Below are 24,689 nucleotides of genomic sequence, written 5' to 3' on the forward strand. Positions count from 1 at the left end.
TGTTTTTCATGTGGTGTTATTGAAAAGGTGTGTTCTCCGGTGGGTTTAACAGAGTATGGTGGGTGGTTAGGAGTTGAAGGTTTTCTTGGTCGGGATCTTTGGCTCCTGGAGAGAGACTTGAGTGATGTTAAGGGGGATAACTTAGGTAAAAAGTGGTTGTATGTTGAAGTTAATGATTCGGATGGGGCTGACCACCAAGGTTTTTTCAGTAATTCCTCTTTATCCCGTCAAATCCATGGATGGCATTTTGAGTCTCCTGGGATGTTTGGGAACCCTTCCCAGGGCCAAAGGTTTCAGCAGTTGATTCCTGTTCAACCTGCAGTGGTTGCTTTGTCGAGTGTTGGTGATCCCATGCGCGTTGTTGGTGGGGATGGTCACGGGGAGGGATCTACGGGTGCTATCGATGTCCAAGCAATGCCTGTTATCGACCCTAAAGGGAAAGGAGTGGTTGAGGATTTTCATCCAGTTGGTGAACATTTCCCTGTGCCTGAAGGGGGTTTGCTTTCGGGTTCTTCTTCTCAGAGCCATGTGGCTTCAGTGCAGCAAGATGAAGCTATGTTTTGTGCTTAGGTTACATCGCCTATTAAAGGTAGAATATTGCCTTTGGATCGATGGGATCAAATGGCGAAAGAATGGAAGAAGGGGAAAGCCAAGGTGACTAAGTCGAAAGGACGTCAATTTGATTCTTCTGCTACCTCTAATAGTCAAGGCTCGTCTCCAATTCATAAGGGCCGTAAACGCCTTCAATCTATCTCAGGTGGCTCTCTTGCTGCAAGAGTTGAGGGGGATAAGGATAAGAAATTGAAAGTTGTGGACGGTGGTGTGGTTAGTACGATGGCAGATTTGAGTACTCCTAGTAGCTTTATGGGTACGCAATCAGTTTTATTTGTAAGGACTGGGACGCAGGCAACGGATTCCTTTACATCGGATTTGTCTCAGTCTTTTGCTACTAAAATTGCTTTGTTGGCTGGTGCGTCGCAATCCACTGCTCCAGAAATCATTTAAGCTTTGGTTATCATGATGGTAGTCATATCTTAGCTTAGTGTTAGATTTTATTGGAGTAGTTGTGCTTTTGGTTTTCGTGATTCTCCTTTGTGTTGTTGATGCCTTGTTGCGTTTTGCTGGTTGTTTGATCTTGTACTAGTCTGTTGGCAGTTTGTTTGCCGGGGCCAAAAAAAAAAAAAAAAAAAAAAAAAAAAAAAAAAAAAAAACGCATTTCAGTCAAAACTCAAACCCTACATTTGAAATTAATTTAAATCATCCAAATGTTGCATAACAGACAATATATGAAAATTATTAATAATAAAAATTATAATAAATTACCACTTAAAGCCATAAACGGACAATAAGAAGATACAAATCATACAGCAATTAGGTATAATAAATAAAATAAAATAATGAATTCTTGCAAGAATTAAGAATATATGTATATATACACACACACATATAGAGAGAGAGACAGAGAGAGTATAAATTATATATACAGAGGTGACGTCCAGATTTGATGTGGAAATAATAAGGCTCGGAACTTTCAGCTTTGGGAAGGCTTGGAGTTGGAGCTTTGGTCCTACAGACTATGGAGATGTTGAACTCACCTCTGAAGTGTGAAGACGAATCAGGTTTGAAGATTTGTAAGCTATTTTGTGTAATTATTGTTTCTAAACTCATCTCAATGACATTGAAACAAATAAGGATGTCACCAAATATGGACGAAGTAACGTGGGACAAGACAAAGTTATGGACGAAATTATGTGGGACAAGACGAAGTGACTTCAGAGAATTCTCATACAGAGTACAAAATTAGAGAGCCAGGATAGCGCACAGTGTGGGAGCTTTGAAGAATTGTGTAACTTAGTTCAGCCTTTTCCGCACAACCCGTTCAAACGTCGAGAGTGGAGAGTTTGAGAGCAGCACCGTTCAAAAAAATTGTCGTACTTAGTTGAACCTATTCATCACAACCGGTCCAAACGTCAACCCCAAACGCGACGAATCGGACCCACAATGTACGGAGGCTCCGGGAAGCTCGGCCGAGGCGGCGGAGGAGAAGGGGTGGAGGCCGGGGCGGGGGCGGGGGCGCCGCCGCCCGCAAGCACAACATCCACTCCACCTTCAACCAGCCGCTCCCGGAAGTCGAGGAGACGTTCAGTCTTGTCACCGGAAACCCTCTGAACTTCGCCATGATTATACGGCTCGCCCAGACCTCGTCGAGGAGATCAAGCGCGTTGAGGCACAGGGCGGTACAGCACGGATCAAATTCGACTCCAATGGGAGTAATTTGTCTGGGAACGTAAGTTTCATCAACTCTGCATAATTGGGTACATCGCATATAATTCGAATATGGTCCTTTACTAGCAGATAATTCGAAATTGTCCTTTACTTGGTTTTGTTTATCGTCGATATTGAAATTGAGGTCTTAATTTGATGCATAGTTTGGTTTTGTACTTAGTATTGTTACTGGATTGATTGTTCCGGCATTAATACAATGGTGAATTTGCATTTTTATTGCTTCTATCCAATACATGGATGTCTTTTAATAGTGTTGATGGTACTTTGGTTTGGATTATGTCGATGATTCACTGCGCTTTTTTGTTGAGTTAGGAACCTGTACTTTCAATTTAACTGATGGAAGAGGAAATCTTTGCGAATTCAACTTTATTAGGTACTCAGTGTATCAATTTAGCATGATAGAGTTTCAGAGACTATGCATGCAGATTTAACATTGAGATAGTCAGAAAAAGCTATGTAATCAGTAATAGAGATAGTGGACAATACCGGATGATGCCTAAAAAGAAGAATTTTAGAGAAGGAAAACAGGTTTATTTTAAAGTCTCGGTGCATCACGGTGAGTAAGAATTAATTAATTGTTTCATTATTGAATGCCCTTCACTATTCCACAAGTAATGCATGATATTTTTGGAAAGGGTAAGTTTGCTGCTAACATTGGTCTTATTACTTGTTAGAATATACTGTAATATTATTCAAAGTTGAACCCCAGAAAGATCTTTTAATAGACATTAGCTTGCTGCTTGATTTCTGTTGTTGAACCCCAGATAGACATTTTAATAGACATTAGCTTGCTACTTGAGTTCTGTTGTACTTTGACTACACCTTTCGGTCTTAATGTCAATGAAGCCGTGTAGGTGCACTATTTTGTGGTGGAGATTATAACTTTCCCATTTGTCGTCATTCTGCGTAGGTATCCACCATAAGGCCTTCCTCTTTATTAGAATTTCTGTCTTATCTTTCATTAAACTGGTCATACGCATATGAGACTAGGAGAAAGAAGAGGTAGGAGGAATGCATAAAACAAGTAGCATGGCCCTCCTTGGGCCATTACATCAAATAAACATGCAACTATGTGACAGTGGAACAGTTTTGGTAGGATTATATATTGCATGTACTGCATATTTTCTGGATTGAGCCTAAATTTTCACCTGTGTCATGCCCCACATCTGAATGCTTTTAAAAAAAGTCAGAACATGCTAATAGAATGCATATTTGATCTATATGGCTGATTGGGCTAAGATCATGCTTGCTGAAAAATGAAGTACTTGTTTGAAAATAACCAAAGGGTTCAATTTCTACACTTCTCTTAAAAGCTTTCCAATTTTGATTAAATTCTTAATTCATTAATAGCCTATCACACCAACTATTGAGGGCAAAAAGGGTGTTTCTTGATAAACAACAGAGAACTTTCAAAACCCTTTGAACTATTGCATGATCTTCAAAGTATTTATCAAGACATCCTTCAATGGGATTCTCATTCCTTTGTCCTCTATTGGGCTGCTGAGTTAGTTGTGTGTATGTTTTCGTAAAGCTAAAGGGTACATATGAATCATAACAACACCTACCATCAACCCAGCTCTGTACTAATATTTATTTTTAGAATAATAGGTTTTTTTGTTTTTCATTATCGGTCTGTAGCAGTATCATTTGTAGTTCTTTTCTGTGAGAACTAAATTGTTTCAGTTATGGCTTTCTATAAATTCCATTCGTACTGTCCCTTGGGTGATATATGTACATGTTCCTTGGAGCAGTTTTGGTCACTAAATCCCCTCCCCCTTTCTTCCATTATTTTCTTGGTAGACTTAGCTTTACCAAGGCATCTTTTCTTTCTAATTTCTAACCCTTCTCCTACTAAATAACAAGGCGTAACTCAAGTGGTTTCTTTAGGACATTGGCAAGCAGACTAGGCCATTAAGTACCAATTCATGCAAATGTTGTATTTCCCTTTTCTTGTTTTACCATTTGTTGGTGATGTTAATTCACAGTGACTGGACGTTTCATATTGTTCTAAAAGATTTTGTAACCTCCTTCTCCAACCAATTTCCAATTATTTATTTATTTTTAACTTTCTTCATCATGTGTTGGATTATGTGTGGCTGGAGTTTATTGCTGCATATCTAATTTTCTGAATTGTCTCGTCTTGTGTAAGATTCCATGGTTCCAACGACTTTAAAGGGTTCTATTTGAGTTTAAGTTTTTAGCTACCCTTATATGGTTTTGTCATTTTAATTTTTTAATCAATCATAGCTTTAAGCAGTCTGTCGTTGCATCAGGTTATTGACTTGGATGGTAAGGACTTCAGATTTACATGTTCGCGCGAAATGGGTGACCTCTGTGACATATAAGAAGAACGTCAAAGTGGTGAAGATGGAAATGGCTTGCTCGTTGAATTTGGGTGTGCCCGGCACAAATTGAATGTACATGATATCTTGGAGACTTGGATGAGTCAACTAAGAACCATGTTAAAATGCGGTCGGAGGAAGCTGAGAAAAAAGCTCAAATCATGCAAGTAAGCTGTGCAATTATTTTGAAGGATGTTTCGTTTTTACTTTAAGTTGTGGCCTAAACATATTTATATGTTTTTTTTCCCAACTTGCTTTTATCCTTGTGTATCTATGTAACCTAATGAAAAAAATACTGGTTTACATTAATGAAATATCTTGATTCTGTATGTGTCTGAAAAACAATTTCTATTTTCTATTTTCATTTTTGATCAGGTAAGTACTCTCTTTTTTTGCCCACACCCGGGCTCGAATCCCTCCCATCCTATTTGAGGATAGGGTGGTTATACCATTGGGATAGAAGTTACTTGAAGGTTGACTTAGAGCATGTTGTTGAGAATGATGTCGTAGCTCTTAAACTGCTTGGAGTGTTTTATGCTTTAAGTTGATTACATTACGTTTTCTTAATTGCAGAGCCATTGTTTTGAACATGCAATCCATCTATGAAGAGTCAAATGAAGGCATTGGCTTCTGTGGAGGGTATGTTTTAAATACAGGCGTGTCTTTTTCCCATAGTTTCCAGTTCTTAATCCTTGCTGACATACACAGAAGAATTGTTTGAATAAATGCTCAACTCTTGTTTATACTGTTGATTGACACGAGTAGTCTGTGTAGCACTCAAACTCTGGTATATAAAGTTGCTATCTGATAAAATTGACTATAGTTCCTTTCTTTCTCACCCTGGTAATTTGAATCCCTGAGAGGATGAAAAGAAATGGGACCAAATTTCAGGTTCAAGGAACTCCAAGAACGTTTTGGTTATTATTTATTTTCCAAATTATATGTTGAAAAACAAATGATTTGGAATGGATTCATGATCTCTATATGAGGCTAAAGATGGGCATGTTAGGCATGATATATAGTTTGGCTTTTTATTGGCAACATTAACAGTTGACAAACCTTTGGGCATATGTATATGGAACTGCTTGTGGTATAATGTGCCTTGCTTATACTTTTGACATGATATCAGCCTTTTGTTCTCCAAATTTTATGAATTTCATGACCGTCTATCTTATTTTCTCACAGATTTTAGAAAGGCTTATTAGTATATTTGGTTATTATCATCTTGGATGCTTAGTGATTTGTGCTTGAACTGTATTCTTGCTTGTAATAAACAGTGGGATTGCCACTTTAGGGTCTAGTTTTGGTAAATCTCATTGTCAATCGGTGTTGATAAATCCTCAATAAGACCCCTCTCCTAGGAAGCATGGATACACTTAAAAGGTCGGACACATCAAATTATGTGTTTGAATCTTTTTTCTTTTTGGACATATGGCGGAAATGAGACAGACATGCTGCAGACACTTTTTGATGGGCACACCAACACACGGGACACCTGTCCGATTAAAGGGAATTCTTAAAAAATTTAGAAAAAAGATGAGTTGATTTAAAAGTACGTGAAATTCTTTGAAAAGTTTCAATTATATGGTGGCCAAAAAATAATGAATATATATATATATATATATATATATATATATATATATTTGTATGAAATTTATCAAACAATTTTTTTTACTGGATTTTCTTATGCTTGTTACTTGTTTGAAATTGTAAAAAGTTGCAAACTGAAATGGAAAGAATCTTGCTCGCTTTTTGCAACGAGGTTTCAAATTTGCTACAACGATCATAGGAGCTTGACTGTCTGCGAGTTTATTCTTCTCAAAAACCACTTCTTCAACAGAAGGGGTTTATTTGCCGTGTCCGTGTCTTAATTCTTCAGGAATTGTCATATCCCATATTAGCATCATTTCATATTTGTGTCCAGTGACTGTATATGTGCTTTTAAGCCCCTTATTATCCGACTACTAGGGATTTCCACGATGAAGACCAATGGACCACAAAAATTCACTAAAGCCTGATGTCATATGCAACAATGCCGATGGAAGTTTTCTCTCTTACTTTTTTGAGATATTCTAGATATGCTTCCCATTCAACGGAGTCGGATGCCATGGTTACATTTTCACTCATGCATCTATGATTGGAATTGGCAAACAATTTAGAGTGATATTTCTTGTGGAATGAGCCTAAACCATATATTACTTCTATTATTTTTAGTTTAAATCTAGCCACTTTTTTGTTTATATATATGAATTAGGAATTACTCCATGGATATGTCATCAATACGCATGCCTTCATCCATATTCTAATATTGAGTTGTTGTTGGAGATTGAATTGTTGATGATAGAATTTAAAATGAACACATTCACGAGATTGTTGAATTAGCACCAATTAGAGATAAAATGAGAGAAAATCAATTAAGATGATTTTGACATGTGCAAAAAAGATCCCGTTTTTAGTGCCATGGTCCACATTGAGGGTAATGCCAGGGGAGGGGGAGAACAATAGTTAACATGATTAAAGTTAATAAGGAAAGATATGATAAGGTTTCAATGAGGTTATGACCTTAGATAAAGCATAATGGAAAAAAAGGATTCAAGCCGACCACAAGTAATTGAGAAAGGGTTTCATTTGTTGTTGTTGTTGTAGATTGAATTTGTTGATAATGTTCACACCCACATCAACACAAATGAAAGCTGGCACACCTATTAAAAAAGTCTTTCTCGTGGCTTTGGGAAAGTAATACGAAAACCTAGTTGAGTAACAATGCCTTATTTCGACTATTTGGTGTTGGCTACTTGATTCTTGTTTCATCATTCGGCTCCATCTATGGCATAACTACAATCAGACCACATGATATCTTATTTTTCATTACTATCTCAACCATGATGTCAGTTTTGATCTTCATCTTATTATGGACCACATCACTCTTTCTCAGTGGTGCCTTTATTGGTTTTTGTTGTACATTGCTGTCGATATACATGCCTTGGTTTCCAACTGTTATCGGCTTGATAACGGTAGGATCACATGGGATGTGCGATTGTGGCGTCATTTATAGGATTGGGAGTTGGATGATGTTAGATTATGTTGGAGATGATAATTTGGAATAACAATTATGGAAATTATGAATTTCCTCATTAGCTGATTACTTTGGTTTAAATGCATTATATCACTGTCTTATATCTAGACTGTTTCCTTGTTTTCAGTTAATCCGTGGAGATTCAAACAAAAGAAAGAGCCTCCATTCAAGAAGCGTAAAGTCGATCCACCTCCTGGTAGTTGGGATATAAAATAAGCTTTTTGTTTTTAATGTTCAACTATATGTTTTGTACAATTGTGTGTGAAGGCTCAAGGAATTTAGCTGTGACTCTTAAGATTTTTCATATACAAATTCCGGAGGATGAGTATACTTTTTCCTTTTTTCTTTTCTTTTATTGTCTTGCATTAGTTGCTGTTGGAGGCCATCCAAAAGCTGCAAATAAATCTGGATTGTTCTCAACAACTCTTGCAAAGGGCAGGCACTCAGTTTCACCTCTACCATCTCCACCTGAGCATTCTAATTCTTCCATTCATAGCCGGAAATCTTACCAAGGGTCAAACAAGTGTAGAAGACGTTACACCCATTTCAAGCACTAGTAAAGAGAATGTTACCAGCTCTGAGAAAGAAGTTCCTGGCAGGACTATTAGTGGAGCAGTACGGGAAAAAACAGGACTAAGAAGGAATCTGGGGGCTAAACAAATGAATTTGCAAAGCATGCTGATTTCTCTGCTCATGGAGAACCTCGAGTGAATGAGCCTAAAGGTAAGCATGTGGATAACTTCAAACCACTTCAAGTTTGGTTTGATTTGCTGGAAGTAAATCCAAGTATTTCTAAACTTCCTTTAACTGTTTGAGCATGCTCCTTAACATCCATTAAATCTTTATCACGGTTTATCTATTTGTGTTCCTTGAAATCATTTTTATATCACAGGCCTTAGAGAAATCCATTGGAGATGCAATGCCCAATTCTGTAAGGAAGACTGAACCAATATTAAAAAAATTAAGTGGTGGCAATCCTTGGTGCAATTGTTTAATTTGTTTCTAAGAACAGTAAATGATTTATTACTTTTCGTTATATTTTGAGCATCAGATTGCTACTTTCTGTAACGACCCGCTCCACCACATACACACACACATATATATATATACTTATACCCCATTCCATTACAAGTTATTAATTAATTATATATACACCCAGTAAATACCGTGGTGATACTCTGTAACTCTCCGAACACCAATAACACATCCTTTGAGGGTTGATTTCAACACCAACAAGCTTAAAATCAACTCTGGAACATCACCGGACCCCACAGGAATTTTCCGAGGCCCCAAACACCTCTCCACGCGCCACCACGCGCCGTTAGAAGTTTCCAAACATTCCTCACGCGCTTCCACGAGCCACCACATGCTGCCAGGTGGCCTCACGCGCATCCAAGCGCTAAGACGTGCTACCACGCGCGCGCACGCGCAGCCACGCGCGCTGGCTACCTTTCTTGGTGACGCGGCCTGCTCCCATTGGCCGATTGCACCCCGTCCCTGTGGGTGCGCTGCACTGAATCAATCTGCTATCTTCAATGGTCCAGATCTGTGTGCTCCATATCAAGTGTACGCCGCGCCACACCTGATCGGTTCTAACCGTCATCTCCATGCATCAGTGGCCCAGATACGCATCCACACCATCCTACTCTAAACCGCATCACACTGGATTGCCCTCCCAATTTGATACAACATCCTCAAATTCGTGTATAGTATATATGTATATTATATTTATACACATAAATAACTATATATATAATAAAAAAAATATCAGAAAATTATAAAACAATCCAGAAAAATTCCAGAAATTTTAGAAAAACTCCAGAATATTACTAAAAATTCTATAAATGCTAATTAACCCTCTTGGGTCACAGATCCACTTGTAGATTGATTTTAGAAAAAATATATATGTAACACCTATACATATCAATTAAATTCCCATAATCCAAAAATTAATTATAATAATTTATAATTTTAATTATTCCAATCTAAACATTATTTTAAACAAATAAATTTAATCTACACATTGATACTCAAGGTGAAATCCTTATGAGTTCTAGGAGGAAAGTTAGAGAAGAACTCGCCTGAAGGTTTCGAAACGAAACCGGCGCTTCAAGCTTTAATTATCTCTTCCAATTCTAACATCCTCCTTTTCGGATCCGACCTCCTCCTTGTCAGCCCTTCTTCTTCCTCTCTCTCTATCTCTTTTATTTTTCTAACGTATCAAACTTTTAACCCTAAAACCTTATGTGTTTATTTATACACATAAAAACTTATATCTTATTCCTAATAGGATTACCAAATAAAATAATATAAATAATAAAAATAATACTCTTTAAATAATATAATATATATAAACATATATTATATTACAAATACATATATATATCTCTCATAATTAATCATTGATTAATTAAATCATATATCATATATGTATATATATATATATATATCCATAAATATATATATTCTTCCGTAAAACTTATTAATTAAATATATTTATATATATAATTAAATATATATATTTATAATTATACCAAAATTAATCATTTAAATAATAAAATAACCATAGGCCTTTATTAATTAACCTAATAAGGTTTCATTCCAGTCCAAGACCATATCCTTTGGTTTAACATTCCTTAAGCCCAACCCGATTAATTTAAATAAATAAAATAATTAAATTAAATCTAATAATTACAAAACAATTAACAATCAATTCACACAAGCATAAATACACACATTACAAATCAACAATTCAATCATAACATTCCACAAATCATAACATCACACCAATTCATCAAACATAATCGCGAAATATAGTTTAACACAAATAAAACAATTAAATCATAACACTCAATTAAATAAAACAAATCATTTAAAAACAAAATAAACGCAATTAATTTCAATTAAATCAAACAAATCAATTAAAAATAAAATAAAATTAATTAATCACAATTAATAAATCTTTAAAATATCGGGGTATTACATTCTTCCCCCCTAACAAAAGGAATTCCGTCCTCGGAATTGACAAATCCATGAAATGAAAACTTTGATTATTTAATTTCAAATTTCATTGTTCCCTTTATCCGTGTGGAAATTAACCCATCCACACATATTCATAATTAGCAGACACATCTCGTAATTAGCTAATTCCATATTTATATAATTGATAAATATAAATACACACTAGAGACTCTCACTGGACTAAGGCAGTCTCAACCGGATAGTGGGTATCTCATGTAAAACGAACACAAAGGTGGTCACGAGTCCTCCTTCTACCAGGGCCCACACATCCTTAAATCCAGCTACCCATCTCAGTCGACAATTTACGCCTCCATCCTAACCACTGATCCTGAGACTCAAGCTCATATCGTGGCACATATATATATAATCCATTATATCCAAACATAAAAGTAAACTATCCAACCATATATTTTCAATGGCATGCCATCCAACTATTCCGTTGACCTGACACGAATAAGTATGACTTAACTCTATGGTTAATCCGTTCCCTTATAAATATATAGGTAGGACTTAACTTCTTTGGTTAATCCGTCCCTGAAATGCCACCGTCCCATACCGGTGCATTAAACCATACCATCCATAAATAAATAGGTAGGACTTAACTATTCCGTTAATCCGTCCCTAAAATACCTCCATATTATTTTAATGGTGCATCAATCCATAAAACCCATACTTCATGCAACATATATAATTATATATCAAATAATCCAGAAGTAATTATAATAAAAATCCGATAAATACATGATTATACTATATGCCAATACATGATTAAAATCACATAAATAGATATTGAAATTTCTAGAATAATATTAAGTAAATAAATCCTTCATTCACAACATGTAAGTTAATTAAAATTCCATACGGTTCAAGTCCTTAGCATATTAATGTATATTATGCATTCTGAGATTTTAACCAGTTGATTTCAACCATTTAAATCACCTAATTTGATCTAAATAACTTTGGAACACCCCAATCCTCAAAATGGAACTTAAAAACCAATTCTGTAACTACATTCATCCCCCCCGAACAACACTGAGTGTAGAAGTAATAACTTTCTACAATTCAATTATTTACTCTATCCCGTACCTACGTTTACTATGTGAACGTAAACTATCAGCCTTCGTAGTCTATGCCATTCAATTAGTTTCCACAATAACTATTATCTCCCTACATACTAATTTAGCATACGATTCTGGCGCCTATACTCCTTCCTCCCCAAATACCTTCCACATCAATGTCTTACCCTTTTCGGATAAGACTCAACGATTTACCATTAGGACGCACTAACGGACCGAATATAGAATACAATGAATCCTAACCTTAAGCTCTAATTAAAAGAGTACACAACGCGGAAGTCACACAACGAAAGACACCCTGGGGACACTTGAACCTGGAGTGCTCTGATACCATTTGTAACGACCCACTCCACCACATGGTATGATATTGTCCGCTTTGGGCCTGAGCCCGCACGGTTTTGCTCTTGGGCTTCACCCCAAAAGGCCTCATACCAATTAGAGATGATGCACTTACATATAAGCACTTCACCTTTCCTCTACCCAGGCGATGTGGGATTTGTGCACCTGTAGCTCGCCAGTGTGATAGCTTGTTAGTGTCTCTCGCACCCACCCACGGCACACCCACCCACAAGGTCATCACAATCCACCCCCCTTGAAGGCCCGACGTCCCCATCGGCACACTTCCGGCTGGGTCAGGCTCTGATACCATTTGTAACGACCCGCTCCACCACATACACACACACATATATATATATATACTTATACCCCATTCCATTACAAGTTATTAATTAATTATATATACACCCAGTAAATACCGTGGTGATACTCTATAACTCTCCAAACAACAATAACACATCCTTTGAGGGTTGATTTCAACACCAACAAGCTTAAAATCAACTCTGGAACATCACCGGACCCCACAGGAATTTTCCGAGGCCCCAAACACCTCTCCACGCGCCACCACGCGCCGTTAGAAGTTTCCAAACATTCCTCACGCGCTTCCACACGCCACCACATGTTGCCAGGTGGCCTCACGCGCATCCAAGCGCTAAGACGCGGTACCACGCGCGCGCACGCGCAGCCACGCGCGCTGGCTACCTTTCTTGGTGACGCGGCCTGCTCCCATTGGCCGATTGCACCCCGTCCCTGTGGGTGCGCTGCACTGAATCAATCTGCTATCTTCAATGGTCCAGATCTGTGTGCTCCATATCAAGTGTACGCCGCGCCACACCTGATCGGTTCTAACCATCATCTCCATGCATCAGTGGCCCAGATACGCATCCACACCATCTGTAATACCCCGATATTTTAAAGGAATTATTAATGAAAATTAATTACTTTTATTTTATTTTAAATGATTTATTTGATTTAATTTGAATTAATTGTGTTTATTTTATTTTTATTTGTTTTAATTGAGTGCTTAGATTAATTGTTTTAGTTTAATTAGATTATATTGTGTGATTTCAGTTGTTGAATTTATATGGTGTTTTGTTTTGTGAAATGATGTGATTGAATTATTTGTTTGAATTGTGTGTATTTATGCTTGTGTGAATTGTTTGTTAATTATTTGTAATTATTAGATTTAATTTAATTAAGTTAATTATTTTATTTTAATTGAATTGGGTTTAAGGGAAGTTGGACCAAAGGATGTGGTCTTGGGCTTGAAGAAAATCTTATTGGGTTAAATAATAAAGGCCCATAGTTATTTGATTACTAGAATGATCATTTTTGTATCCTTATAAATATATGTATTTAATTATATATAAATATACTTAATTAATAAATGTTATGGAAGGATATATATATAGATATATATTTATGGATATATATATAATATATGATTTAATTAACCATTGTTAATTATGGAAGATATATATATATATATATATATATATATAATATGTTTATATATATTATACTATTTAAAGATAATAATTATTATTTTATTTGGTAATCCTAGTAAGAATAGGATTAAAGGAATTAATGTGTATAAATATACACATAAGGTTTAGGGTTAAAAAGTTTACACGTTAGAAAATAAGGGAGGCAGAGAGAGAGAGAGAAGAAGGGCTGACAAGGAGGAGACCGGATCTGAGAAGGAGGACGTTTGGATTGGAAGACTTAAAGCGTCGGTTTTGTTTCGAAACCTTCAGGCAAGTTCTTTTCTAACTCTCCTCTTAAAACTCATAAGTTTATCACCTTGAGTATGAATGTTAAGATTAAATTTATTTATTTAAAAATCATTGTTGGATTGGATTAATTAAAAGTATAAAATATTATATTGAATTTTTGGATTATTAGATTTTAATTAATAAATATAGGTGTTGTATATATATTTTAAAATCAATCTATAGGTGAATTTATGATCCAAGAGGGTTTATTAGGGTTTCTTTATTTTCTGGAATTTATTTGGAATATTCAGGAATTTTTCTAGATTTTTAGAATTATTTTAGAATGTGTTTTGTATTTTTTCAGAATATTCTGGAATTTATTTTAATTTTTTTATATATATATATTTTTTATGCATTGTTACGTAACTGCTAATGGCGCATCAACTGGGGTGTTATCCGGTGTCTTCACGTACATAGAAAGTTAGAACAACCGCAGATCTAGGCCATACAATTAGTTTGATATAATTGAAATAATCCAGTGTGGTAGAGATACATGGAGATTCAATGCACCATTAATCTAGGCCCTTGGATCGATCTCTTCAACAAAGAAGAGATCCGGTGCATCGCGGCGCATGGAGCTCTATGTGTGTGTGAATCTGAACCGTTGACTTGGTCCAGTCAACATACAAATAATCCAGTGTGACGTAGCTCACTAAAGCCCAGAGTTCTAGCCAACCAGAAGCAGCCACGTCATCCAAAATGAAGAACAGGCGCGTGTACCGCGCGTGAAGATACCTGCCAGCTTGTGGTGGCGCGTGGATGCTCGTGTAGTGTGTTTAGGCGCGTGTGGTGGCGCGTGAGGGCGCGTGGAGAGGCGTGTGGGGTCCTGGAAAGTTCCAATGGGGTCCAGTGATGCCCAAGAATTGACTTTAAACTCATTAGGGTTGAAAGCGAACACTATAAGAGAGATTACTAGGGCTTTGAGAGTTGGGGAGTGTTACTACTATATTTAGTAGCATATATTGGAGTAATATAATTAATTAATAATTTATTACGGAAGGAAGTATATATATATATATATATATATATATATATATATGTATGTATGTGATTTAAATAATCAAATATTGTTGTGGATGGTGTTATATATGTATATTATACAATATATATGTATGTATATGTATCATGTAAGATTATTATTCTTATTTGGTATAATGTTACGGTTGATTAAATCATATTAGGTTGGTTATTAAATTAATATTATGCGTATGATATGCGTGGGATGTCTATGTGTGATTTAGATCATCGTTAAGTTTAAAATCGGTACATGATTAAATTGTAGGCATGGATAAGTTGCCATAGGGGTAAATATTTTGCCTAAGTATTTGTATGAATGAAATACATACACAGAAGGCATGGTTGAATTGTTAATTTAAAAGTATAAATATATATACTTAAATGAGGCATGGTTGAGTTGCCAATGTATAAATAAATATATTTATAATGGCATGGTTGATTTGCCAAATGTGTAAATAAATATACTTATGGAGGCATGGTTGATTTGCCAATGTATAAATAAACATACTTAAGGAGGCATGGATGAATTGCCAATATATAAACAAATATATTTATAATGGCATGGTTGATTTGTCAAAGTTTAATTATATTGTTATGTGTTAGATGATTAAAATATATCATCTATAATTACTGTTTGTGTAAGTTGGATTAGGATTAGATATTCTTAAAGTAGAATAATCTAATACTTACAGGTTAGTGTATTATTTTATACAAATTAATAAAATAATACTGGTAGTGACATGGATGATTTGTCAAAGTCTAGATATTGACCGTGTGATTTAAATACTTATGATCATTATTGGTTTTGGAATTGGATATAATGTTCTTTTAATTATACTTTATGGTTTAAATTATTAAATTACTGTCTAGGATGGAGTTAAGGTTAGAGGAGTTTCTTTAAAAGAAATTGTGGATGGGACCAGGTATGATTATTAATTAATCATTGATAATGGTTTTGGAATTAATGAACTTGGTAATAGTTGTGATAGTTATATTGTATATAATTATGTACATTAAAGATAAAGACTGTATTAGGTTTGTTTTTTATCAGAGATGATCTATTTATTGGTTTTCAGAGGTCTGGTAGAAAGAACTTGCTCGTAGGGTTTAACCCACGATTTATTTTTCAGGTTATTAGAAATTCAAGTCTCAAGGTTGAGGATCCGCAGCTGGAGGACTTATCTATTCTTTCTATTTTATTTCAAAGTAGGATAGTATTACTTTAGTAATTATTAATGAATTTATGGATAGTGGATTTTGGTTAAGGGGTCCTTGAGTTACGGATTCCCGAGTTGTAACCATTGACAAGTTATTAATGGAAGTTTTATTTATTAGTTTTCTTCAGCGTATTATTTATTCTTTTTATTTCTTTTTGTACTCTGTGCTTGTTTAAATACTTTAATTGTTTTGATATCCCCTGATTTTGTGCGCGGACTTGATTAACCCGTGTTCCGAAATTAGGGGGTATCACACCATCCTACTCTAAACCGCATCACACTGGATTGCACTCCCAATTTGATACAACATCCTCAAATTCGTGTATAGTATATATGTATATTATATTTATACACATAAATAACTATATATATAATAAAAAAAATATCAGAAAATTATAAAACAATCCAGAAAAATTCCAGAAATTTTAGAAAAACTCCAGAATATTACTAAAAATTCTATAAATGATAATTAACCCTCACTTGTAGATTGATTTTAGAAAAAATATATATGTAACACCTATACATATCAATTAAATTCCCATAATCCAAAAATTAATTATAATAATTTATAATTTTAATTATTCCAATCTAAACATTATTTTAAACAAATAAATTTAATCTATACATTGATACTCAAGGTGAAATCCTTATGAGTTCTAAGAGGAAAGTTAGAGAAGAACTCGCCTGAAGGTTTCGAAACGAAACCGGCGCTTCAAGCTTTAATTATTTCTTCCAATTCTAACATCCTCCTTTTCGGATCCGACCTCCTCCTTGTCAGCCCTTCTTCTTCCTCTCTCTCTATCTCTCTTATTTTTCTAACGTATCAAACTTTTAACCCTAAAGCCTTATGTGTTTATTTATACACATAAAAACTTAAATCCTATTCCTAATAGGATTACCAAATAAAATAATATAAATAATAAAAATAATACTCTTTAAATAATATAATATATATAAACATATATTATATCACAAATACATATATATATATCTCTCATAATTAACCATTGATTAATTAAATCATATATCATATATGTATATATATATATATCCATAAATATATATATTCTCCGTAAAACTTATTAATTAATTATATTTATATATATAATTAAATATATATATTTATAATTATACCAAAATTAATCATTTAAATAATAAAATAACCATAGGCCTTTATTAATTAACCTAATAAGGTTTCATTCCAGTCCAAGACCATATCCTTTGGTTTAACATTCCTTAAGCCCAACCCGATTAATTTAAATAAATAAAATAATTAAATTAAATCTAATAATTACAAAACAATTAACAATCAATTCACACAAGCATAAATACACACATTACAAATCAACAATTCAATCATAACATTCCACAAATCATAACATCACACCAATTCATCAAACATAATCGCGAAATATAGTTTAACACAAATAAAACAATTAAATCATAACACTCAATTAAATAAAACAAATCATTTAAAAACAAAATAAAAGCAATTAATTTTAATTAAATCAAACAAATCAATTAAAAATAAAATAAAATTAATTAATCACAATTAATAAATCTTTTAAATATCGAGGTATTACACTTTCCAAGCTCCAGGAAGATATCCCTAGAAACCAGGAGAAGAATTGGAAAACTTCAAGAAACCTTCATCAGAAAGTGGAAGGTACCTACCATTTTTAAGTTACTTTATGGGTTGTTGGTCCCTTCAATAGTATGGTACTATGGTTGTTTTTCTGCTTCATTTTTTAGCAAACAATAGTCAACAAAAGACAAAAATCAGGTATTTCATTTTCTAGTCCGTCATTAATAGAATTCAATTATAGATCACAAAATGGATAAGTAAACAGGATAATAAAGATAAGAATTGTTAACATAAGGCACAGCATTAGTTTCCAGTCAGAGAAATCGGTACTGCAAGAAGAGGTTAGAACTTCTCTTTTTTAAGACAAGACTAATTAAGTAGAAGTGAAAATGAAGTTGAAGAGAAGAAGTGGAAACTTGTGTATTTGTGGCTGTTACATGTTTACTTTGTAGCCAGATCGATGTTTTGCACTTCACCGTTCTCACATTAAGGGGAAACTGAATGCAGTGAAATAATTAAATAAATAAATACTAAATCAACAGGGGAAATAAAAAATTATTAAGATGTAACATAAGTGTTATTTTACCCATGTTTCTTTTGTGTTCCAATTGCATGTAAGTCATTCACTTAGATTCTGGAATCTAAATCTTTATGCATGTTGGAAATTTTGTTTACCATATAGTTTCTAGTTTCTTTGATCTGATATTCTTACGTTTTGGGAATTATGATTTTAAGTAATCTCAATTTTCTTGTCCATTATTTCTCAGACTGGAATAATTCTTGGAAACTGCATGCATTTACTTCTGATTTGGTATCACTTCAACATACATGAATTTGTTTAACTATATTGCTTATGACTTTGATGACTAATCCAGGTATCTACTTTGACATGATGAATGAGCTTCTTTATTGCAATTTTTTATAAGGTTATCTGTTGACATTGTGGTGGTTCATAACTTTGGTTTTTAGTTTTTGATTAAAACTACCATGATCCATAACTTCGGTTTATTGTTTTTGTTAGGATTGCAAAGGTTACTTGGTGGTTAGCCTGATCAGTACCACCATATATACGTTTGTAATCCTTTTTAACTGTTTCACTGTGCATAGTGCTGTTCATATGTCTGAGTCCTCACCATCATGGATCTGATATTTTATGTTTTCTTTTTGCAGTTATTCTGAAAATAGTCGTCTCTAAGCACCTGTGCCTGAAGACAACCGTGATCAAATGCCTGCTGCCAAACAGGACTATGCAGAACAAGCTGCTATTAAGGAGCGGAGGAACATGTAGAGTTGACTACTAAAGTCGGAGAAGAATCAGATTCTTTGGATAAAATTGATATCCAAGATCATTCACCTGATCGTTTTGGTGACAAAAAGGTTTCTGACAACAGTGAAGGGCCAGCAGGTAGCTCTAGTAACAGCGGAAGTGATAGTGATTGTGACAGCGACAGCAGTGACAGTGGTAGCCATAGTAGAAGCAGAAGCAGAAGTAGAAGCCCAGTGGGAAGTGGGAGTGGAAGTAGTAGCGACAGTGAAAGTGATTCCTCTTCTAACAGCAAGGACGGGTCTGATGAGGATGTAGATATTATGACAAGCGATGATGACAAAGAATCCAAGCATAAGATGCCAGATTCTGAACCAAGGTTCTCTAGATCCCCAATTCCATGGAGGACATGTGATGCTGAACCTTTACAAAATGGGAGTGATGACAAACAAGATGGCCTTGGCTTGGAGATAGTTGAAATCAAGAAAGATTTGCCTGATGATGATCAGAAGAATGAGATGGCTATAGTTATTAATTCAACCCCTGGTGAATAAGGTGAAAAAGCTTTAGAAGAGAGTCGAGAGAACAAATATATTTCACCTGATCGTCATTAGCATCAAGAAACCCAAGTCTATACAAGAAACTTGATCAACGAAAGAGGAAACAAGGATGCGTTTAAGCATGAGCAGTCTGATAGTTCTGAGAGAATATCTGAGGGTAAATCCAAAAGAGTTTCAGATTCAAAGCACCTTGCTGAGAAATCGGATCATGCTAAAAGAGTAAAAGCAGGAAGCTTGGCTCAACCACAAAGCTATCGGGAGAGGGACTCCCTGTTCTCAGAGAATCCTCAAACATTTTCTCCTAATAGGCTCATCAAAGACCCTTATATAAGGGCCCATCCATGACAAATCAAGCCCTTAGGGATGGAAGTACTGATTCTGGCTTACAAAAAGGTTACAACAAAGCAATCCCTGGAAAACCTATTTCTGATTCTCAGCAATCTGACCGAAGGTCTATAGATATTAGTGTGCGGGTTAAGGCTCCTGATCCGGCTGAAAGACCTATTAAACATGCTGAGAGCTTGAGACGCGGAGTTAAGCATTCTGAAATGAGCCTTCAAGTGAATTGAGGTTTTGCCATCCAGAAAGAAAAAGTTCATAGAACTCACTATGAAGATGGTTATTCTGAGAAAAGTTGCCAAGAGTTTCAAAGGCAGATGGTGTTGGAGACAAACATTTAGCACCAGCTGATTCCCGTTATGCAAATTATGAAGTGGCTGGAAAATTTAAGGAGGCTGGACAGGTTTCAAACTCACATACGTTTGATAACAGAACTGATGTGGACAGATCCCCCGTCATTAATGGGAGAGGCAGCATACTTAGAAGAGAGCTGTTGGACTTGAAGTTGGGTGAACTTTGTGAGCCGTTGCCTGAGGAAATAGCAGGGGTTAAGAAGCAATTTGAAAGAAAAAGTTCCTTCAAACAGTCGGAAAACAAACCAAGTACTTCTGATTGCTGGAACTCCAATTTAAGTAAAGGAAAACCAGCTGGAAAATATCTGCAGATTCTTTAAAGCTTTCCCCAGGCCATTTGAGGTTCCCAGCAATCTGGATATTACTTCATCTAAAAGGACCTCTGAAAATCACATTAAAGATTTAACAATACCTCAGAAATTCATAATAGGGTTGTGCAACCTCTGTCACAACTCCTTTCAAGAGTAGATCATGCTGAAACTGGGTCCCACTTCGACAAATTCGCAGATGAGAGTAGTAAAACTAGACATAATGCATCTGGAGTGAATCAGAATATTGGGCGGGAAAGTTTTAGAGATACCAATTAGAAAGTGCTTGTGGAGTTGTGGGTGCACCACAACAGCGTGACTCTAAACGAGGATTAGTTCCCAATTCCAAGAAAGTAAGTAAAATGAAAAAATCTAATTCATTGGCAGACTTGAGTAATGGATGAAAGGATGCCTCTTTAACGAAGAGTAATGATGGTGGTCTAAAGAGGAGGGAATCTTCTTCAGACGATAACAGTTGTTCTTATTCCAAGTATGAGAAGGAGGAGCCAGAGCTCAAAGGACCAATAAAGGATTTATACCAATAAAGGATTTATCTCAGTAAGTAGTCACACTTATATCTTACATTAATTTATTAATTATTCTCATTTTCTTTTCCCTCTTTTATATGCTAGTGTTATAAAATCATTTGAGTTGTTACATCCACTCATATATTATCTGTCATTTGTTACTTTATGCATATATATGTATAAAGAATATATGCAGGAGTATTGTGAGAAGTATGATAGCTACTGCTCATTGAATAAGATTTTAGAGTCCTACAGGTATTAATATATTCCTTTAACAGAAACAAAAACACAACTTACTTCTCACAATACAACTGCATATATTCTTTATACATATATATGCATAAAGTAACAGTTAAAGGAATTGTATCGTCGGTGTGTAGCAGTTAAAGGAATCTTATCGCCATTGTATCTTTCAACATATTCTATTCTTCACGAGGCATGATTGACTTGCATCTTTGTTAAGAATAGCAACTTTTATGTCTGCCTGTAGCTTTTATGGAGGATGGGTCAAATGGAGGAGTGCATTTAGTATATTATGGGATCAGCATATCCCACTATAATTGAGAAATAAGTTCTATGAAATAGTTATTAGGCCACCTTTTCTTATGGGTCAGAATGTTGGGCAGCTGAAAAACAACATATTTATAAAGTGAGTGCGGGAAAGTAAATGTTGAGATGGATGCGCGACAAGATAAGAAAGGATAAAAATAGAAATGAACACATTTGTGAGATGGTTGAAATAACAATAATTGGAGAAAAAATCGATTAAGATGGTTTCAGCATGTGAAAAGAAGACCACTTAGTGCGTTAGTTAGAAAGAGCGGCATAGTCCACGGGGAAGGGAATTAAAGACCAAAGTTAACTTGTGTAGAGTTACTAGGGAAGGATATGGTAACATGTGGTTTGATTGAGACTATGGCCTAAGATAGAGTGGAATAAAAGACCAAAGTTAACGTGTGTAGAGTTTGTAGGGGAAGATATAGTTACATGTGGTTTGATCGAGGCTATGGTATAAAATAGAGCAGAATGGAAAAAATGATTTATGTAGCTGACCCCAAGTAGTTTGTAAAAATGGATTTGTTTAGTTGAGTTATAATTTTAATGGGATTTATGTTTTACTAAGTCAGATGGCGGACTTTGGCGCAACGGTAATGTTGCTCCATTGAGACCTAGAGGTCACGGCCCCACGGGTTCAAATTGGAAAACTGCCTCTCTACATACGGATGTGTTTATGATGATACTTGTTGTGCGCACTAAAATTCAAGTTGATTGGATGTAGGTAGGTGCTCAATCCTTAAACTCATATTTCTTTTAATAAAATACTAAACTGAATTTCTAGGTTAGAATTAATGTTAATTAGGTAACTCTCAATCTCTGATAAACTTCAATTTTTGCATGTATGATACTAGTCATTTTTTTATTTTTTTTTTTTTGGCATGCATGATAAGCAAGAATTAAAGTTCAAATCAATGGATTGACAAGAAAAGCATCCTCAAAGTTACTGGGTGGTGTAAAAGTTACAATTTCCACATCATGTATACTTTGATTGATTTCACTTCATTCTTAATAAAGCTCATCCTTTAACCTGGAGTGGGACCTTCCTGTGACACATTACTTGCACGGTTACGTTTAACACTAGACGTCTGCAAATTCTTCAGCCTTCAACCAGGTAACTTACAGGAACTGTAAAAGCTTCCGGAATTTTGACCTCTTAATAGAATTTCTCGGTCTTTATATTCTCTAATTTGTAGTTCAAAGAATGTCTCTCTCTCTGAGAATAGAGCTTATGGTGTTTGTCTTGAGACAATCTGAACTTTCAATTCCATGCTTATATGGAGCTTTCAGGAATCTTTTACTGAACGACTAGAATTCATGCTTTTGTGTGCTTATATATATATATATATATATGTGTGTGTGTGTGTGTATGTTTGGGCGGAGGAGCCTGAGAATTGAGGGAAGCAAGTTAATGTCCTTTATTTATGTATAAGAATGAACTCTAATCCTATTGTCGGGAAGAAAAAAAAAAAAACGAACTCTAATTCTATTTAAATATCTACTATAAGTAAAGTGCCTTGATACTTTGGAAATCTGTGGAACAGCTTGTTCAGAGAATCAAATTGTTCTTTCTAGGATTTGATAAACGTTTATTCGAAGAATTGCATCAAATTCTGTTGTTTGTATGTGTTCTTTTTGAACTTCATAGTCTGATTCACTTTACAATTCTTGCAGAGACATAAACGGCCGAACAAAATATTGGTTGCGCTTCATGAAGAATTGAAGGTTACTAGTCCAAACCAGTCAAATTCAAACTTCGTTTTCTATTCCATCAATATGCCTCTGATTTGTGTAAATATTGGAACATCTTGTTGCAGCACCTGAAGCAGATGATCAAAGATTTCGCACCTTTTACATACCTTTGAAGTCTTAAAAAATTAAAAATTAAAAATATAATTATATATAGTCAGACTTGAATTTAAATTTTTTTTAAATGGGACAATGCATTAATGGTATATTTTTTAAAAAATTTCTACTTTTGAAAAGAGACTTCTAATTTGGAACAGAGGGAGTATATTCTTAGCGCAAAGGCCAATCGACCAAGCATTCCTCCATATGACGAAAATTTTGCAATATAATGAGCGAAACTATTCCCTACATGGCAAAAAGACCACCAGGGATTAAGTGTAACCACATCACAGCAACTACTTGACCGCCTACAACTTTAAAATTAGAGTTATTTTTTACATTAAAATTTAATTTTACTCTATATTTATTTGGAGTTGTCAATTCATTATGACATAAATATCACAAGTTTGAAACCAAAAAAATTAATTTTCTATACATTTAATCATTTCAGCACTCACAATGATAATAGCATCATGCATTGAGTGTACTTTTTATTTTATTTTATTTTATTTTTTATTTATTTTTTTTTTTTTATAACTTTCGTGCAGAAAATCGGTTTATCCTGTATCAAATCTGTCCCCCAAAGTACAATTTGGGTTATGAGATACCAATTACTTGTTCAAAAACACATTACACTACCATGGATATATTTTCAACTTTAATACTCAATTGTGCAATAAAAGGTCCTCACAACATCCAAAGGCAGAAATAGATGTTAAAAAAAATTAAAAATAAAAAAAAAAGCAGCAGCAGCAGCAGCAACAACAGCATGGCACTCCATGCCTTTTATCTCTTACAATTAAATTACAAAAGAGTCCCCACATCACACTAGGTTTAGTTCTTATATTTTTAATACCATAATTGTCCTCCATATCAAATTATTTTTAACCTTTCCTAAAATTTTATATTAGGTTCAATCCCCTAACTCCTATACATGGGACTCTTTTACAATTCTTGGACTATTTTACAATTCTAACTCCTCTAATTCATTGATGTTTCTCCTAATTTTCTCTTAAATTAAAATTTGACAAAGCTAAGTATGTATCTATTGACATGACTATATAAAAAGTAAATAAAAAGACTGGAATGTATAATACTTAGTTTTCAAATTGTTGACAACAAAGTAGTTTTAAAATTCTTGCTGGACTTGTAACATCGTTTAAATAAAGAACATATAAAACTTTGAATTGTCAATAAAATCATT

The 24,689-nt window shown here is 34.7% G+C and overlaps 1 pseudogene; it reads left to right on the forward strand.

The window, feature by feature from the left end:
* Positions 1-917: 917 nt before the first annotated feature.
* Positions 918-23,562, forward strand: LOC132281140 (uncharacterized; annotated as a pseudogene).
* Positions 23,563-24,689: the final 1,127 nt, after the last annotated feature.

This window comes from Cornus florida, unplaced genomic scaffold (genome assembly GCF_030987335.1).
Source record: "Cornus florida cultivar Cherokee Brave unplaced genomic scaffold, ASM3098733v1 CherokeeBrave_3.0.0_Hap2_Chr11, whole genome shotgun sequence".
Classification (NCBI taxonomy): domain Eukaryota; kingdom Viridiplantae; phylum Streptophyta; class Magnoliopsida; order Cornales; family Cornaceae; genus Cornus; species Cornus florida.